The sequence below is a fragment of the Macaca thibetana genome, chromosome 6 (genome assembly GCF_024542745.1).
Source record: "Macaca thibetana thibetana isolate TM-01 chromosome 6, ASM2454274v1, whole genome shotgun sequence".
NCBI classification, from domain to species: Eukaryota; Metazoa; Chordata; class Mammalia; order Primates; family Cercopithecidae; genus Macaca; species Macaca thibetana.
Window position 1 is genome coordinate 162,311,442 of NC_065583.1, and position 20,852 is coordinate 162,332,293.

Here is a 20,852-nt window from a genome sequence, read left to right on the forward strand (position 1 = left end):
CTTTTGCAGGAATATGGATGGAACTGGAGGCCATAATCTTAATTAACACAGGAACAGAAAACCAAATACTGCATGTTCTCACTTATAAGTGGGAGATAACGGTAAGGATGCATGGACATAATATGGGAACACTAGACACTGTGGACTACCAGAGGGTGTGGGCATGGGTTTAAAAACTACACATCAGGTATTATGCTCACTACCTGGGTGATAGGATCCATATTCCAAACCTTAGTATCAAGCAATATTCTCACATAACAAATCTGCTCGTGTATCCCCTGTATCTAAAATAAAAGTTGAAATAAAATAAAAATAAAAGTAGAGCTACTGGGAAGCCTAAAGTGGTAACACGTGTAGAGGAACAGCTTTGATCCATTTGATTTCCCTGAGAGTGCCCTTCCTTCCTTTGTCGAGAGACAGCAGCTCCACAGCCACTGTGCACCCAAGGACCACCTGGCAAGGGCCATCTGTTCCGTGGCCTGTGCCTGTTCCAGAACCAGGGTTCTCAGGGGCCTTACATGCCATTAGTGTTTGTAAAGTAACTAAACAGGCAAAATGACAACAACACTTCAGGGCATGGGGCCTCTAATGTAAAGAGTTGAATTGGACTTAGGCATGCAGATACTCCAACGATGACATTCCTCTGGCAAGAGTAACTGACAAGGCAACATTACAAGGAAAAACACAATCATAATGACACCAGTGGGTCAGCTGACAGAAACAAAATTTTGATCAAAGGTAAAAGTTTACATTTCCCTACTAATGAGAAATAAGATCATGGAAAACTACTTACTCTTTAAATCCAGTAGTTTAAGAGGCCATTGTTTAAATCTGCCTGAAGCAATTTCAGGAAAACAAGATCCTGAGCTTGGTACAACAGAGCCTTTCTGCCCTCAAGGAAAATCGGATTCCTGAACAATTACTACCATCAGTCTCACCTCACTACCATGACATGTGGTTTCACAGAACCAAACAGCCTCTCCTGAAGCCATGCAATTCAATACCCAGGCAATCTGATTCCAATGTATTTAAGCTGGAGCTAGCCCATTCTGCTGCAGGACAGTTACCAGGAGGTTGAGCCAACCTTGTCTTGTAGTATCAACATGCTCATCAAGGAAATTATAGCTTATTTCCACACTATGTCCCTCACTCCTGTAATGGCTCTAAGCCCTTCTGATAAGACTGTTTTTCAGATGCTTTCTGATATAATTACCTAGCACTTTTATAAAAAATTTTCTAGCATTGACTCGTGCCACTGTATTCCAGCCTGGGCAACAGAGAGAGACACCATCTCAAAAGAAAAGAAAAAAAAGAAAATACCCTTTAGTGGTTGATGACATATAAAAACACCTTGGAAGTGACTATGCTGCCTAAATCTACAGGATCATACAATATATGCAAGCAGAACTGCACTTGCAAAGGAATATTATATGATTATTATCAAGCCAGGAGATAAAAATTATCCCTGACCAGTGCTATCAAAATAATAAGACAGGCTTTTTATTCTATCTATCCAGGGAACTGAGGGGGAAAAGTAACAAATTATACTAGCAAAGTTAAGGAAGCCACTCCTAAAATGCTTTCACATATCACACTGTGTATGTGGTATATACAATACCCATTGTAGATCTTACTCAATATGAACTCTGCCATTTTTATAGGTAAAAGAACAAAGTAAAAACTGATATCTTCAATGTTCTCAAGTGTCAGTATAAAGAATATGGGCTAGGAGAGTGTTAAATTACAAGCCATCTGTTCTGATAATTTACGACATGATTTCTCTAATCTCCTTCAACACTACACAATATCTCTATGGCAACACAGTGACTTCAAATGAGAGTTTGAAGGGCCAATTGTGCCTTCAGTATGTTCAGAGCAGGAAGCTCCTCCACGAGCCAGGATCTTCTTCACGGAGCACATCCTCATCATAAAGGGACTGCATTCATTTTCTCCACTCTCTCCAGAAATGTGAATGGAATGATTCTGCAAATGGCACTTACATCTTACTCCAAATTGGCCATGATTCCATAACCCACAACTAATACTGTGCCTTGGCATAACTCAATGGTTCCTAAACCTAGCTCTGCATCTAAATTATCAGTAGAGACCAGGCATGGTGGCTCACACCTATAATCCCAGCACTTCGGGAGGCCAAGACAGGCAGATAGCTTCAGTCCAGGAGTTTGAGACCTGCCTGGCCTACATGGCAAGACCCCATCTCTACAAAAAACTAGCCAGGCATAGTGGTATGCACCTGCAGTCCCAGCTACTCAGGAGGCTGAGGTGGGTGGATCACCTGAGCCCAGAATGTGAAGGCTGCAGTGAGCCATGATCATGCCACTGAACTCCAGCCTGGGTGACAGAGTGAGAGACCGTCTCAAAACAAATCACAAGTAGAGTTTTTTCAAAATACATATTCTAGGGGCTTAATCTAGAACCACTAAATCAGAATCTCTAGGGATTCTATATTTTTAAAGAAAACTTTCCAGGAAATTCTGAGACAATCTGAGTTAAGGAACCACAGGCATAAATCACAACAAGCATCTACTGCACTTCTACCTGAGGCCTGCTCTGGGCCAGCGCTGGGGTCAGAGATCCCAGCAACTCAAACTCACAAGCGAAGGAACAATTACGACCCAAAGGAACCAGTCCAGAATCCAGTTCTCACAAGGTGCCGTGCCAACACCAACGGGCCTCAAGAGGCTAGGACAGGATGGTCAAGTGCAGTTTTCCAAAGGAAAGGATGCTTGAGCTAAGTTAGGAAAGGAAGCCAGAAAGAGGTACAGGTACATAGAGCACAGAACACAGAGCTGGGTGTGCGACGGGGGCTGAACAGGCCAACAGGGGGAAGAAGTCCAAGTTTCCCAGGAGGTCCGCACAGCTACAAAGGACAGGCTGATCTACAACTAAGAAATGTGTGTTTGAGCTAGGCGCGGTGGCTCACACCTGTAATCCCAGCACTTTGGGAGGCCAAGGCAGGCAGATCACTGGAGGTCAGGAGTTCAAGACCAGCCTGGCCAACATGGTGAAACCCCATCTCTACAAAAATTAGCCGGGTGTGGTGGCACATGCCTGTAATCCCAGTTGCAAGGAGACTAAGGCAGGAGAATCACTTGAACCCAGAAGGCAGAAGGTACAGTGAGCCAAGATCACACCACTGCACTCCAGCCTGGGCAACAGAGTGAGACTCCATCTCAACAAAAATAATCAGTGTGTGTTTGGGCCTCACATGTGGCCTTGGTTACAAAGTGCCATTCTAGACCATGCAAACAAGAAGAGGAGCTTCAGTGGGAGAAAGGGACGAGTAGGGAAGGAGATCTGAGAATTCTGCACTAGTCTTCACTAAATTCCTTACCTGTAACACAAGTAAAATAGGCTGTGTACCAGTAAATGTGTGATAAATGGGAGTTAATACATGATGTCTTTTTAAGAGCATCTCAAATTTCATTTTCACCTTGAGGGCAATTTCAATTAGGTAGACTTGAGCTAGCTGATCATCTTTTATGATTTTAATTTCTACATTATTCCCCAGCACATTTTTAAAAGAGGCCAAAAGAGAGAATCTGCCTAATCATCTCGCCTCTTTAGACTATAAACTCCCACTGGACAGAGTATTATTTTCGTCTTCTCCAGATGTATGGCACCTGGCATGTTGACGTTGCTCAAGGGATAAACAGCTCATTCATTACACAGTGTCATGTATATTAAATAATGTCCATAAAGTCCTTTGAAGATGAAAACTACTTCAAGCACTAAGTAATTCTGAGCTAGGCATTTGAAACTGGGAACAAAGATGACAGTCCAAACACCATGAAAAGGTCACCACCCTGCGGGAGGCACTGCACTAAGAGACTCTTGTTCCGACAGACTTCTGGTCCCTTTGCAGGCATTCTACACAGCAGACCAACCCCAACCTGCTCTACGCGTTCTAATGTATATAATGGGGAGAGGGTTTCAAAACACTACAAAGAACAAAAGTCCTTAGAAGCTCGTTTCTTTCAGGGACTGTGCCCAAAATAAATTTCAAAGCCACACAAATTCTTCTTTCTGCGATGTCTCTTTTTTAATTGAGCTGGAATACTCTGTATGAAGTGTCAACTCAATTCTAAAACAGGCACAATGAAAATTATTGCAACAGAGCATATGCGATTTTATGCAAATTAATGCCGTTTCTGTTTTAGAGTCTAACAACATACTCTATGTCTCGGTCTGTACGCTGGTGAGCAGAGGTGACTCCCAAATTCAAGAATATAAAGCTTGGCCAGACGCAGTGGCTCATGCCTGTAATCTCAGCACTTTGGGAGGCCGAGGCGGGCAGATCACGAGGTCAAGAGATCAAGACCATCATGGCCAACGTGGTAAAACCCTGTCTCTACTAAAAATACAAAAATAAATGAGCTGGGTGTGGTGGCACATGCCTGTAATCCCAGCTACTTGGGACCCTGAGGCAGGAGCATCGCTTGAATCCAGGAGGCAGAGGTTGCAGTGAGCCAAGATCATGCCACTGCACTCCAGCCTGGCAACATAGCAAGACTCCGTCTCAAAAAAAAAAAAAAAAGAAAAAGAACATAAAGCTCACACTAGCAGAAAAACATTGACACTGACTTTTAATGTTAATATTATTTTCAGCAGAGCATAGCAGAAAAGTTGCCTCTCCCTTCGACTTTCCCAGAATGTTTAAAAAACAATAAAAACTAAAGTATTATCAGTTTCCACTTTTTCAGTTATGCTCTTCACTATCTCAAAAGACACCACCAGGACTGAAACAATCTATAGGGAAACAAAGTCTCTCTCTTTTTTTTTTTTTTTTTTTTGACTGCCACTTCCTGAAAAGTTAACCTAGGGTTTTCCACAAAATTTCCAAATACACCATCAAATCACAACTGAAACCTGGTCAAATCTTATCCACAATCCCCTCCTTCAAATAGGGGTGATTTCGTTTTTTCTAACACCAAAAGAAGGGGAAATGGGAGTAGAAAAAAATTGAGTCAAATTCCTCCATGTGAGATGCACGTCAGAGGAGGAGACACCAGCACAGGCGGATTCCGCCTCCGGCAGAACCCACTGTACACGTGGTAACCTTGTCCCTATAGCCACCTGATCTGGGGCAAGTTAAAAAACCTCTCTGAGTTCCATTTCCTGAGGTATAATGTTATCACTGCCTACTTTGTAAGGGGTAGGAAAATTAAGTGGCTTTTTGTTCTTTATTTTTATTTATTTATTTATTTATTTATTTATTTATTTAAGAGACAGGGTGTCATCACTCTGCTGCCCAGGCTAGAGTGCAGTAGCACAATCATGGCTCACTACAGCCTCAAACTCCTGGGCTCTAGCAATCCTCCCACCTCAGCCTCTTGAACAGCTGAGACTACAGGCGCACGCCACCAAGCCCAGCGAATTTTTTAATTTTTGGTAGATAATCTCACTATGTTGCCCAGACTGGTCTCAAACCGCTAGGCTCAAGAGATCCTCCCACCTTAGCTTCCCAAAGTGCTGGGATTAGCCTCATCACTATCTAATTCCAAAACATCTCCATTAGCTCAAAAACTTTCCCCAGAATGTCTGACCTATTAGCAGTCACTCTCACTACCCCTAGTCACGACTTTTTACTCCCAGATTTTTTTTTTTTTTTGAGACGGAGTCTCACTCTGTCACCCAGACTGTAGTGCAGTGGCGTGATCTCAGCTCACTGCACCCTCCGCCTCCTGGGTTCAAGCAATTCTTCTGCCTCAGCCTCCCGAGTAGCTGGGACTATAGGCGCACACCACCACGCCCAGCTAATTTTTGTATTTTTAGTAGAGACAGGTTTCACCAGGTTGGCCAGGATGGTCTCGATCTCCTGACCTTGTGATCTGCCTGCCTTGGGCTCCTAAAGTGCTGGGATTACAGGTGTGAGCCACAGCGCCTGGCCTACTCCCAGATTTTCTAATATCAAAAGCCTTTCTCCATTAAAATACTAATAAGCAAATTATGATTTTTTTCTTGCTAAAATGTGTAATCATAGGAAGTGTTGCTAGAAATACAGAGGCCAAATTTTCCAGAACACAATCTAACAAGCATGAGGATGTTTATGGGCAGTACAGAACTTAATATATGAAACTGAGACTGTCTCCCCAAGTCAGGGACCTAATATCCATGTCATCATTTAATGTAGAAAAACGAAGAACAGGCCAGGTGCAGTGGCTCAGGTGTATAATCTCAGCCCTTTGGGAGACTGAGGTAGGTGGATCGCTTGAGTCCAGGAGTTCAAGACCAGCCTGGGCAACACGGCAGAACCCCATCTGTACAAAAAAAGATACAAAAATTAGCTGGGTGTGGTGGCACATGTTCCAAGTCCAGCTACTCAGGAGGCTGAGACAGGAACTTGAGCCCAGAAGGTGGAGACTGCAGTGAGCCGAGACCATACCACTGCACTCCAGCCTGGGCAAGAACAAGACCCTGTCTCAAAGGAAAGAGAGAAAGGGAGAGACGGGGGGGGGGGTGAGGGAGAGAGAGGGAGAGACAGGGAGAGAGAGCAAGACGGGGGGGGGATGGGGGGGGGGGAGAGAGAGAGAGAGAGAGAGAGAGAGAGAGAGAGAGAGAGAGAGAGAGAGAGAGAGAAGAAAAACACAGAGCAGCAAATGAAATCTAAGATCTCACCCACCACTCCATGATTTCTGGGACTGAGTGCACATAAACTCAGTTCCCAGAAATCCCGCACTGAGGCTGAAACATAGCTGCCTTGAATTTACTGCAGGTGGTTTCTGAGAAGAAATATTTAGTCAATGAAGGGCAGTAAGCAACAGTCTTTCAAGTCATGACTCACAGCTTACTCCAACACATGAACTCAGCTTCTTCTCCTACTTGTAGAATGCAGTGGATCCCTGAGAAAGGTCCGCCTGACCCATCCTCCTCTACACACCCATTCTCACTGGCTCACCACTTTCCTTTTTATTTCTTCTCTTTGGCAATTTGTACGCTGAGATGAAGATGACCAACTGTTTTTCCCACAACAGGTGTCCTTTTTATAAACTGTACGAAATTAATCTCCCTTTCTTTTCTGGCGACTCCTGATTTTTCAATTTTGTGCTTCGACATCACCAGAAAGTAAGCTGTTGATGGAGTCTGGCAGCTCTTTTCTCAAACATGCCCCTGGGGAACTGCAGAGCATTACTTCATCTGTTTTGTTTGGATGACTAACTGACAAGGCACTGAGCTGAACAGAAGCTGACCACTAACTGCTGATTTGAACAGTTTAAACTTGGGGGTGGAGGTTCATTTATCACCACGGTATGGGTTAGCATTCTGAAATTAGGTTCTGCATACTGAGGATTGAATGAGTAAGTAAAGGTACAGAGGATAAAAGGAGCCAGGATTTTCACTGTCAGAGAAGGGAATTACAAATATGGAAGAGGAAAGACTAAAATGCACCCTGCGGTACTGTACTGGAATTGGAGACACTGAGTATAAACACATGGTTTTTATTACCGAGAGGACGTGTGCACATGTGTAATTAACGTCTATGTGTATGCGTACGTACACACACAAACATGCATACACTTCTTAGCTCTGTCTACTGAGAGGCCCTAAAAGCAATGACAACTCAGCAGCAATGAACACGCTTAGTGCCTAGATCGTGTTTCTAAATACCATTCCCTACTAAAATGAACCATTTCTCCAAGGGCTCCTTGGAGAAATGGCTGATCCCAGCACTGGGGCAAGGAAAGCGCAAGGTGCACCTGGAACAGTTTATTGTGCCAGAAAGTAAGAAACTGCTCCAAAAAATGATGGAGACAGGTCACAAAAGGTAAAAGAGCCAGGATGAAGGGGCTCCCATTAGCCAAATCTTAGATAATTAGAGCATCCAACTAAGTGACAGCAAAGGATTATAGCTCATTGCATAAAACAGGAATTCCTGAGGCCACACTTACGTAAATAAAGAAGTGGAAGAGAAGGAAAGCTCTACCTTACAGTACAAAGTCAACTAAATACAAAAAGAATTACAAAGTTAGAAAAAAAAGTCAACATTTCGCAACCATCATATTAACAACTGATTCAGGCGAAGATCATCAAATGGATGCTACAAATGAAAGGGAGAAGAGGAACAGCCTCAAATTACCTCCCCACAAAATGCTAACCAATGACAAAGGGACAAATAAGGTGGAGAGACCTGCCAGTCATCACCTGAACCAAGTGATCAAAGTGCACATCAGCACAGTGGGACAGTGGGTATCACATGTTCCCAGACACGATGCTCCAAAAAGGATGCAGCCCTTCTGCCAAAAATGCACAGCCTGAATCTACTCATGAGAATCGGGCAACCCAAACTGGGGGGCGGTCTTTAAAATAACCACCCTGTAATTGTCAAAACTATCAGGGTAACAAGACAGACAGGTTGAGGAGATGCTCCGAATTCAAGGAAACGGAAGAGACACAACAAACTAAACGTAACATGGTCCTGAATGAGATCCTGGACCATAATTTTTTTTAACTGCCAAAAAGGACAATCCTGAGACAATTGGTAAAAAGGTGTTAGTGATTTAGATCATGATATTGCATCGAAACTAATTTCCTGATTATGATCACTATGTAAGAGCATGTTCTCACTCTTAGAAAATACACACTGAACCATTTAGAGGTAAGGGACATCATCGTATTTGTAACCTACTCTCAAATGGTTCAGAAACAAGGTAATATGTAAGTTATCTATATCCAGAAAGAGAGACAGAGGAAGACAAAGCAGAAGTGGTGAAATACTTACAACTGCGATCTGAGGCTGTTCTTGCTTGTTTGAGCATGATGAGCTCTGGCTTCTCAAAGTTTACCCCCTCCGGAATAACTCTGGATGCAATCCACAATTAATACATGGACCAACTAAATGACCAAAAACTACACAGCAAAGGCCAGGCGTGGTGGCTCATGCCTGTAATCCCAGCACTTTGGGAGGCCGAGGCGGGTGGATCACGAGGTCAGGAGATGGAGACCAACCTGGCTAATACGGTGAAACCCCGTCTCTACTAAAAATACAAAAAAATTAGCCAGGCGTGGTGGCAGGCGCCTGTAGTCCCAGCTACTCGGGAGGCTGAGGCAGGAGAATGGTGTGAACCCGGGAGGCGGAGCTTGCAGTGAGCCAAGATTGCGCCACTGCACTCCAGCCTGGGCGACAGAGGGAGACTCTGTCTCAAAACAATAAAAATAAAAATAAAAATAAACAGCAAAATCACAATTCAACTAAGTTAATTCGGACCTGAGCTTTGTATCACCTTTACTAGTTTAAAATAAAAGATATACTACAATAGCAGGTCAAAAGCAATCCAGGGTCTTAAAGGCCAATCCTTTTAATTCTAGAAATCTTCTAAAGGTAAGAATTACATAAAAATGTAAAAGCTTGAAAGTCTGAGAAACTCCTAGGGCAAACTAGGAGGAAGTGACTTGTAAATGTTTAGAGTGCAATCTACCTTCTAATTATACAATGTCTGCGTTCAAGAGACCAACATTTCAATCATCCTGACTGAAATATTAAAACTCCAAAGTAAACGTGGAGTCGCACAGAAAAACAGAGCATATTCCCAGTGTGGAAATGATGCTGGAACAACAGCTCAGAAGTTTTACGTGGGCATAAACCTGAGCGGGCATCCCATAAAATCATGCCATTGACTGTGAGGGGACCACATGAGGTGTGGCTTGACGAGAACGCAACCCACACACAGAACGGCCTAGGACACGTGCCTAAGGCAGTGGGAAGGAAATGACCCTGCTTCCCCTGACTAAATATCATCTACATGCACATTTTGATGAATAACAGCAAAAAAATGAGTGGCTACAACGAAACAGCTATATATAGCAAAACCAGGAGTGACCACACCCATTTTATAAAACCGACCCCAAAAAAGCAGCTCAGTGGCGCCCTCCTGCCCCTCTCACTCCTGGCCCTGTTCCTCTCCTAAGTTAGAAAGGAAGCCCTCGTAGTGTTCTAATGTGTCACACACAGCAAGAGCTGAGAAACCTCTCTCCCCGGCCAGCCTCTCCCCGCCCTTCCCGTCCTCCCCACCCCCACGTTAACGGCCACAGAGATTTCCTATCCAGCGCTTGAGTCCAAGTCCAGACAGCCAAGAAAACAGAGGGCCAAGATTTCAATCAGAATTTCTCCCCAGACCGTGAGCCGGGGGAGCCTGTAAAACTCAACAGAGCCAACATGCCTGCATTGGAAAGCTGGGACTGCTAGGGTTATTTATGTAAAAGGTAACATCGGTTTTAATTAGGTGAGAAGAGGAAAGGCACAGAAACTAAATTACAGGGCCCAAACCAACATGAGAAAAATACTTGTTATAGCCTGGAATCTTTCACTCAACTTTTATTTGGTGTGAGACTTGTAAATTATAGCTTTGATCTTCAACACACGAGTATACACAAATTCAACTTTCAGGATTTTAAAATGAAAATCCAGGAGGCTGTGGGATGCTGTATAGAGTAGGGGTCACATCTACTCTCTCCCTCCATGAGAAAGGGAAGTGGCATGGAGGGGGCTTTGTAATCTGCCAGCCCTGGACTTAAATTCCAACTCGAGCCCTCACAAACAGAGTCAAATGGGGCAGGCAGGTCACTTGCCCTACCAGAAGCAGACATCCTCATCCACAACCCAGGAATGGCATGCACCTGCTGAGGGAGGGGGAGCTGCATCTATACAAGGAGAAGTATATAAAACACTCTGCACAGTGCCTGGCAAAGTACAGGCCCTCAGATGGTAAACCCAGTGGTGGCAGTACAGAGATAACAGTGAAGAGGAAGATTTTACCAGGTTTTCTTAGAGGAGAGGATGGCACTTACAGCTTTGGGAGAAAAGGAAATAAACAGTATCTTAAATCTCATCCTATGATATCGCAAGCAGGTTACTACTTTGCAGATGCGCTTATTTTACTTTCCTATGGAGCACAATTCCAAAGGTGCTATCTCATCCCCGGTGACAGGGGTCCCGGCCTCTCATGCTGCTCCCTGGCAGCTGCTGTTAAAGATTTAGAGGATAGCAAGGGTGTGGCAAGCATGGCCAGTGGCAGGCTGTTGCGAGGCTGCCATCCTACTTTCCAAAGGCTCCATGTCCACTCTGCAGGTTATCACCGCAAATCTATGTGATCTCACCTCAACCTTGCAAGGCTTTCAAAGGTTTCCAGCTCTTTGGTTCAGTGGACAGTTCCATCTCACAAACAGCCTGAACCTTATGTGAATTCAGCCTCCAGCAGAGCTGAAGCTGGACCTAATAAACAATGCCATGAGGTATGAGAGAAAGGCCTAACAATGAATCCTGCAAATTCTGCAATTAAATATTGGAAAAATAATATGTATACCGACCAACTAACAAAATTCTGGCACTAAATGACTCTACAGTGAAGCCCCTGCCATGAAGAGCGGCTCTCCTATGGGCAACCCATCAGGATGCGCTGATCTGAATTGGCACGTGAGTAAAAGGTACAGCCTGAAACCATCAAATTAGTGCCCATTCTCCAGGTTCCTGGACCCAAGGCATATTAGGATAAGTGTAACAAAATGTAGATGGAGGTGAAGTGACTCTTAAAAAGTGTGAAATACAGCCGGGTGCAGTGGCTCACGCCTGTAATTCCAGCACTTTGGGAACCTCGAGACGGGTGGATCACAAGGTCAGGAATTCAAGACCAGCCTGGCCAAGATGGTGAAATCCCATCTCTACTAAAAATACAAAAAAAATTAGCTGGGCATGGTGGCGGGCGCCTGTAATCCCAGCTACTCGGGAGGCTGAGGCAGAGAACTGCTTGAACCCAGGAGGTAGAGGTTGCAGTGAGCCAAGATTGCACCATTGCACTCCAGCCTGAGCGACAGAGGGAGACTCCATCTCAAAGAAAACACACACAAAAAACTGTGAAATACATTGTGCCCCTGTGCAATCTGGGTTTGTTTTTTTGTGTGTGTGTGGTTTTTTTTTTGAGCTAGGAATGCTCCCTTGCATGCCAGCTTTCATCACTCTGGTACTGAAAAGGGCAGCGAATGCTGGGAAGAATTTCTCATCATCATGAATTTAAATTTTTTAAAAAGCTACCTACAAATGAGAAATCTATTTGTTTACTATTAGACTAATGAGGGATTTTTTTCCAGTTATTTAGATGTCAAAATATTGGGCAATTTACACTTTAGAGATTTTATTGTGTAAAGCTAGTTAGGTGGAAATATTTGTAACACTCCAGTCAAAGCATTGTTTTTCAATATTTGTGTGGTAGCTTCAGAATAAAAAATAGAGGAATTGGCTGGGCGCGGTGGCTCAAGCCTGTAATCCCAGCACTTTGGGAGGCCGAGACGGGCAGATCACAAGGTCAGGAGATCGAGACCATCCTGGCTAACATGGTGAAACCCCATCTCTACTAAAAATACAAAAAAATCAGCCGGGCGTGGTGGCAGGCGCCCGCAGTCATGGCTACTTGGGAGGCTGAGGCAGGAGAATGGCGTGAACCCGGGAGGTGGAGCTTGCAGTGAGCCAAGATCGTGCCACTGCATTCCACCCTGGGCAACAGAGCGAGGCTCCGTCTCAAAAAAAAAAAAAAAAGTAAACACAAATAAGAAAATGCAAAACTTCCAGAATGCAAATGCCAAAGAGCGCCCTCTCACAGGTATCAGTGGCGTCCTTCAATGGCAGCAGCAATAAAGAATCATTGTGAACTTGAAAAAGTGGATGGGTCGGCTGGGCGCGGTGGCTCAAGCCTGTAATCCCAGCACTTTGGGAGGCCGAGACGGGCGGATCACGAGGTCAGGAGATCGAGACCATCCTGGCTAACACGGTGAAACCCCGTCTCTACTAAAAAATACAAAAAAAATCGCCGGGCGAGGTGGCGGGCGCCTATAGTCCCAGCTACTCGGGAGGCTGAGGCAGGAGAATGGCGTGAACCCAGGAGGCGGAGCTTGCAGTGAGCTGAGATCCAACCACTGCACTCCAGCCTGGGCGACAGAGCAAGACTCCGTCTCAAAAAAAAAAAAAAAAAGAAAAAGAAAAAGAAAAAGTGAATGGGTCAATGTAGGAGGAAGTAGAGCAAAAAATAATGGAGATCAATTTATACACACACTGTTTTGACCAACATCTTAATGACTTCTCATATGCATCATTTTCAAATTACAATCTAAACATTTTGCCTGAGCATTCATGTCATTTATACATGTCCTTTCATATATACTAGGAAACATGAGTTCTTTGAAAACAGATTTCAAGTATTAGTCTCCGATACATTCATTCATTCTTGCACTGAAATCACCTATTCCACAGAATTCCAAAGTGGGGCATTTTATGACTTTCCAAGAGATATACATACATACATACACACACACACACACAGAGTATGAAAAACCAGGCACCGACAAACCCCACCTAAAAACATTTTAGGATTACACGTTTAAATTTGAATTGTGTTTTTCTCAAGTTCACGCATAGTTTTATTTTATGGTTATGAGTCTTAAAAGTAGGTAGGGCTAACACTTCACAAATTCATTTATTAATTGTCAATACTGTGAAATAGGTCGCTGTCAATTATATGCAAGAATGCCTAAGAACAGAGGGCAAATGATCTCCTATAGATACTCATGTAGGAACGAAGCCCTCCAGATGAAGCTGCTTCTTTCGCACCAGGAACTGTGAGGAGCTGAAGATCATCCTGCATGGGCCACTTGTCATCTTCGATCTGGACAGCAGCACAAATCACAGGAGTGTGAAATTTTGAAGCAGCAAAAATGGTAACTGTCCCTAGCTAAAGATTACTGTCTTTTAAGTCAGCAAATTTGACTTATACACCAGATGGATTTCCAAGTTAACACGTATTACAGAATCCCAGGAACGAATCTTTATTTCCCCCTATCTATCTTTAATGTTACCCTAGACTACCCCTGGCAATTATAAGAAGGTAGGTCCTACATAGCAAAGTATGAACGCAAGTATTAACTATCTTTCAAATCAATATAAAATCTTTCCAAATTAACTCAATTTTGTTCAAGTTTACTTAAAGAATAATTACTTATATCAGCTTTGGCTTTTGTTGGTATCATTGGTTCTATCTGCATTTCCTCGAATACCAGTGAGGCTGAATATGTATTTTTGGGCCATTCATACTTCTTTGAATTGTTTGCCTATTTTCTTTCTAGATTGTCTTGTCTTACGTGATTTGAGGGAGCCCTTTATTAACCACATATACATAATCCTTTGATTTAATAGATTTTCTCCCAGTTTACTATTAGTCTTTTTTTAATGTCACATTTTAAAATAACATGCAGTTAAACTGTGTGTGTGTGTGTGTGTGTGTGTGTGTGTGTGTGTGTGTGTAAAGGTCTGTGAATTTTAACATATGCAGCCGCCACGACCAGAATACAAATCAGTTCCCCATCCTTCACCTGCCTCCTGCCTCCTTGTAGCCATACTCCTCCACGCCCCCAACTCCTGGCAATCAATGACCATCCGCTTTCTGTTACTACGGTTCTATCTTTTTGCCAACGTCATATAACAAACTCACACAGCATGCAGCATTTTGAGACTGTCTTCTTTCACTCAACATTCATGGAATGGCTGTACTATAGTTTGTGATCTATCCACACCTACACAGTTTCAATGCTAACAACAACAGACAGACAGCAGTGGGACCCTTGGCCTTCCCCACAGCGAGGCAGTAATGGAGCAGCACTAACTCCCCCTCCTTTCAGGAAAGGGGGTCCACAGAGTGGCCAGGACAAATCTGCTGCCGCTCACTGAAACCCCTCCCCAAGAGAAACCTCCTGCAATCCATCCCTGTCCACAGCAGGGCTACAGACTGTGAGAAAACAAGCCTGATCAACTCATGTGGACGCCGCAAAGCCAAAGTACCCCAGACCTGGAATCCAGTCTTTGGGTTGACTAAGTTTTCATGAAAGCTTTCTCTGTCAGTGTAACTGCTAAAATGCACTCATTTATGACAAAGCCCAAATAGGAAGATGCCTCCAAAACACCAGCTCTAGACTACTTTGCAATCCTCCCCCACCAGACAAGAGTAGACATGTGGCTAATTAAAAGAGTCAGTAATCTAAAACTCAAGTATGTTCATCACCAAAATGAGGTTTTACATTTCCACAGCCCCTCTGCCATCAAATGGCACAGGGAGGAATCTCAGAGGTCAATGCCCTCCGCCCCCCGGCTCGTAGCCTCACTCTGGCTTGCTCTCTCTCCCCCCACATACAACCTTTCCCAGGGGGCAGGTGGTTAGTAATTTGGGTTTCAAGGGGCTTCCTTATGTGGAGAGGGGACAGAAAAGAGGAAATTCAGGTAACAACACAACTATTCAGTGAGCAAATTGTTTCCATGAATGAATGAGAAGTGAAAATGAGTGTTTATGCACTTGTTAACCATTAAACGCGAGAGCAAGATTCCCCATAAGCAAGACTGTCTGCACAAAAGGCTCAGTAACATCAAAAAGCTGGGAGTCCCCACTGGAGAGTCTAGCCAGGTATCTCCCTTTGAGATTTACAAACTGGCAGGGAGCTGGGCACCTTGGCAGTGAGAGCAAAGTCCTGTTCTGTGCGCACAGGGGGAGGAGACCAGGGGTCCAGCAGGAAGCCAGTAGCACATGCAGGGCCCGGCAGGCCTCTGTCCACTCCTCTGTGCTCCCTTCCCCTCAGTTCAGAGGCACAGCAATAGGAATTGCCAGAACAGCTCCCGCTGAGTAACAGCAGCCAGAATTCCTAAGTGCAAGGGTCACTGGGAAGTCTCCCTGTTCATTCCCTCTCCCAGTGGCCCACTGAACAGCACGTAAGCAGAACTAGAAAAGGATGAAGAGAACCCTGTGGCTGCACATCTAACCCGCTTACCCCTTGCTCCAGCTGGAGACCCAGCCTGGTCCCTGCAGCCCATTAATTAAAATGAGGCTGAAAAGATTCAAAACACAGCATCTCCATCCACCAGGCCAACCACACCATCACCCTTGTCAGTTTGGCCAAGTCTACTCAGCTGAGTACTTGGAAGAAATGGGAGGACGAGGTCAGAGCACTCACTTTCCACCAGAATACACTGGGATTCTCCCGCAAATCCAAGTCTTCACTGTCCAGGGAGTTGATACTATTTCCTGTCAGTTTTTTAAAATTTTGTCAAGACGATGCACTTAAGGAAATAAAAGCCAATTCATTATAGAATTGAGGAGGAATGTGGGGTGGGGTGTTATCACTGCTTTTTCTAATAAAACACAGCTCATCCCTATCAACAGCAGTGAGTTTACCAGGCAGTAAAGTGTGGCTATTGATTAAGAATTAGACTTTTCTCCGAAATTCTGCCAAGGATATGAGATACAATTTTATTTTCTCGATAGTCAAGTAAATGAACTTAAAGTAAATATTGAATACAGCTGACTTAGATTATGACAGCTTCAAACACATCTTTCACTTGCAGTTCAGAACAAATCTTGAATTTATGATAACATTTAAAAGGTCAAAAAAGACCACTGAAATTACCTATTTTCAGCATACATTTAGGAAACATATTTAAACCACATGCTTCATTTTGAACACCACCACCGTCTTCATTTAAATCTTGGTTAATCATTTAAATGGTGGAAATGGCTTCTTTAAATTTTCATTTGAATCTTAAATAGTTAAATTGCGAAGGGAAAAAATACAATACCCCACATCAATACGTCCGTTTACAAGGTCTCAATGAAAAGCTTCTTTCAATGATGACTTTACTGCACTTCTTTGATTTCTCGAAAGTCACTTATAGGAATTTTAGAAATCTCCTTGCTTTCCTCTAAAACTGTGCCACCTAAAAAGGAGAAACTAACATTCACTATCAATTACATTTCCTTCAGTTTCCGTTTTCAAAATATTGAGGGTAACAAGGACCCACTTTGTAATACAATCATTATCGGTGCTCACAACCACCAAAGCTGCCAGGCTTCTGAATACCCACAGAAGTAGCACAGCCCGCCCCGGGCCAACTACCTCAGCGGTGTTAAAGGCATAAATATGAAGAAAAGCTTCCCTCCATACTCCTTGAGGAAACCATCGTATCAAAACATATAAAGGTATGTGTGCTACTCCCTCACTAGCAGACTTGATTTTCTTCACATGTTCCCTGGAAGGAGAGGGGCAGCAGGAGGAGTCCAGAATAAGATTTAATAATGAAAGAAACCAAGCACGACAGGACGTGATGCTTCTGAATAACCACAAACCTTTATTCTCCAGATATTCATTTAACGCCAACCTAAAGAGTGCCAGGCAGGTTAAAAATAATGCATTTATGTAAGCACCCCCACCACACACACAGTCTTTCGCAAGGTTAAATAGGGAGCGCTGAAAGAATGATTTATTGCCACGAGAACAGAGCCCCAAAATAGATTGGCAATAAAAATGATTGGTCCCAGTGGGGTTGAGAACTAATGTAAGCAACGTCCTGGCTATGGGAGGCGACCAGGAAACAGCACCAGGGACCAGGGCCCTGACTCTGTCTCCACCCAAGTTCCAGTCTGGGGGGACAAGTCATGAAACCTCCCTAAGGCTGATTTCTCATCTGTAAAATAAAATTAAAACAAGACTAGCTCATTTTTGCGGTGTCCTTTTTTTTTCTTCTTTTTTTTTTTTTTTTTTTTTTTTTTTTGCTTTTGCATTGAAATTGGTTTTACTGTGCTGAGCTCTGTGCAAAGGAGAAAAGTGAAGTTCAAAATTCACTAACACCTGCAGAAAATCTCTCACTGCTCTTTAACACACAAGCACCAGGACCTGACTCACATTATTACAACTCAATCCACTTGAACACTAATTGGCCTGCCTGCTTCATGCCAGGTCTATAAATAGGTGATCAGGATGGTCAAAATGAATAGGGAGTGCCAAGGTCCCGACAGAGAACGGAATGACAGCATAAGAAATGAGACCTTGGGTGAGGTGAACCTGGGTGGATGCTCAGCAGAGGAGAAGCGCACCAGGGCTCTGGAGCCCTGAATTACCCAAAGAAAAGCGGAGAACAAGGATTAGGCACTGAGGGCTCAGAGAAAGCCAGAGTCCACAGGCAAAGGGGAACAGCCCCAAGGTCATCTCCTGGACCCCTCTCCAGGGCAGCAGTCCTGTCCCCTGAGCCCAGCTCCAAACCCTGCCAGGTGACAGCACCTCTATGTGAGCATTTCCAGTAATGGAGAAATCACAGGACTATTCACTCTATTTCTGAACTTCCCTTAATTGTTTAAAAGTTCTATTAAAGTCTTCTCTTGCTTCACCCAACCACTGGTATTAGTTTTCAATCTGTGGCTACAAAGACAAAGTCGAATGCGGGCAACAAGAAGGAATTTAAAAAAAGAAAGAAAATCAGGCAGCCACGCAAACAGAGTTTCAGGGCTGAGAAAGGGAAGGCCACCAATGGAAAGCCTTTGTCTAAGTCAGGTTGGCACTTTCAGTACCAGGCTCAAAAGCACACACACCCTGATCTGTCCTCCCTAGTCAATGAGAACCTATTTTCCCGTATTTCTGCGTCTTAGAAAAAGAAACCCAGATTTCTGATGGATTTGACTGCATTCTCCTCAGCTTCCTCACCTGGTCAGCCCTGACCGTTCAAACCCCACTCCCACACCCACTCATCCAACAGAATGGCCCCTCTCTGCCCCCTGCTAGACATCGTTGGCCTAGATGCTAGAGCCAAGATCTAGGTCAGGGACTCAGAGCTGCCCAAAGGAGATTTCACTTTTAAAAAGACGTTCCAGGCTATCCCCGGAATGGGACGCTGCATCTGATGATACCTACTTAAGTTCTGCCCTGGCTCCTGGTTCTAAGTGAAACAACTAAAAGTTAAGTTTGTCATTTCAGAGGGGGGAAGAAAGGAACAAGCCAGTGAGCAACATTACCTGGTTCTGACCCAAACGGAACATGAACAGGAGCCCCAGCGGCTGGGTCAGCACAGGCCTAAGCAAAGCCAAGAGCAGACGACAACTCCTGGAGAGAGTCACGCCGACAGGCAGCAAGTCTTCGGTGTCTTTTAGGGAGGGCTCTTAGCAGCAGAAGTGATTTTTCTACTATGCATAATAGAGATGTAAAAAAGCCTGGTCTCACAAGCACCAAAAAAATCCATCTCCAACGCAGAAGAGCCTTTCTAACAGCTGTAGAGGAGCTGAATTCTGCACAGAATCTATTATTCTGTGACAGGTGGTAGAGAGAAAAAGAAGACAGGCTAGACTTTAGCTTCAGGGCATGAATGGAATACGTCCCAGTTCTGCTATTAAGAGGTAAGACGGGGCTGCTCTACCTGGCCAGTCGCACCGGGGGGAAAAAAAAAAAAAGGTGGGGGGGGAGGGTGGCTTTCTTTAGAAGGAGCTCATGTTTTCCTAACCTTTGCTTTCTGCAGGGACCTCACAAGGAGAGTGAGCACTGGGGAGTAGATTAACCCCAAGCTAACACTGGACAGTCGGCTGTGTCACTTCTAGCCACAACCAATCTGCTAAAATGAATCAAAAATAACCCCGCCTAGCAAAGATCAAGACAACCAAGGGAAGACAGTACTAAACCAGGTATCTACCAGCACTGCTAACTTCTCACTCTCACCATCGCCCTCCCGCTGCAATTGCTCCTTGTGACCCGGATTGTGGAACTGATCTCACCGAATCTGGGGAGGTGATTTTCAAAGAGGCCACGGAAAAGCGTGAGCCGCCGACCTCCCGCGCGTCCCCCAGGGCAGGGCTGCTCCCCTGGCCCGTCGGTGTCCCCAGCCCTGCCTTCCTCCCCGGGGCCGCCACCAGCACCCCCGCCCGCCTCTCCAGGCCCCGACCTGGCCCGCCCTCCTCCGCTCTCCAACGCAGAGTCTGCATCCTCCCTGCCCCGCACCCGGCCCGCTAAGGATTGCGCTCTGGGCTGCGGGCCCCGAGGCCGCCGCCGCCGCCGCCTCCTCCTGCTGCTGCTGTTCAGCCGACGCGCGAGCAGACGGGACTGGGCGCGGGGACGCGGGACACGGGGACGCGGGCCCGGCTCGCGCGGGATCTGGGCCGGGGCGGGAGGAGGCGCCGCCGCTGGGGTACCGGGGACGCCCTGTCACGCCCCCTGCGCAGCAAACCCGGCGCCCCTCCCACGGACCGGTCGCCACCCGCGCCTCTCCCGCGGCCACCTCCTCCACGCCGGGGTGGACTCGGGGCCACCTAGCACTGCCTCCACCTCCACGCCACCCATGCAGTGCCCCGCGAGCCCTAGTCCCGCACTGCCCCCCCGGGGCCACGTTCCCAGCTGACCCTCCCGGATCGTCCCCGGAGACAATGGCTCACCGCGCCTCCCGGCCCTCCGAGCTTCAGCTCGGCCACCGTTCCCATTCCATGGGCAGTGAATGCCGTGACTGCCCCGTTTCACAGAAGTGTAGACCGAGGCTGGGGAGATGACAGGCTAGCGGGCCAAGCAAAGAAACCCAGCTGCTACTGGGATCGAGGAGGGTCCAGGTACAAATCAGGCACAAACAGGCACAGATCAGAGACCAATTTCCCGTCCCGGACCGGCCCCGGCTCAGTCCGCTCGGTCTCCGGGGTAAGAGCCTCCGCCCACGCCATCTCCGCCGCCGCCTCCTCGGTCCTCCAGCGAAAGAGACAAAGAGCCGGCGCCCCAGCCCGCGAAGCCGCGGCTGCCGGGAGCGGGAGACCAGGGGATTCTGCCCTGGAACGAGGGGCGGGTGTAGGGAAGGCGAAGTGGTGGCGTTCCGGCCAAGCTGCCGCGCGCCGGGCTGCGCGGGCAGCGGGACACGCGGATGTGGGGCGGGCAGCCCCGGCGCGTGGAAGCAGTGGCCCCAGGCGAGAGCGTGCGGGCCCCAACGGACGGGTGGGCACCGGCGCGTGGTGGCCGGAGCTTGGCAGCTCCGCGGCGGATCGGCCGAACGCTTGGGGCAGCGCCGCTGGGCT

General features: G+C 45.9%; 1 protein-coding gene across 1 annotated transcript in view; it reads right to left on the reverse strand.

Moving 5' to 3' along the window:
* TRIO (trio Rho guanine nucleotide exchange factor) overlaps positions 1 to 20,852 on the reverse strand; it is a 368,268-nt gene that overhangs the window by 347,219 nt on the left and 197 nt on the right.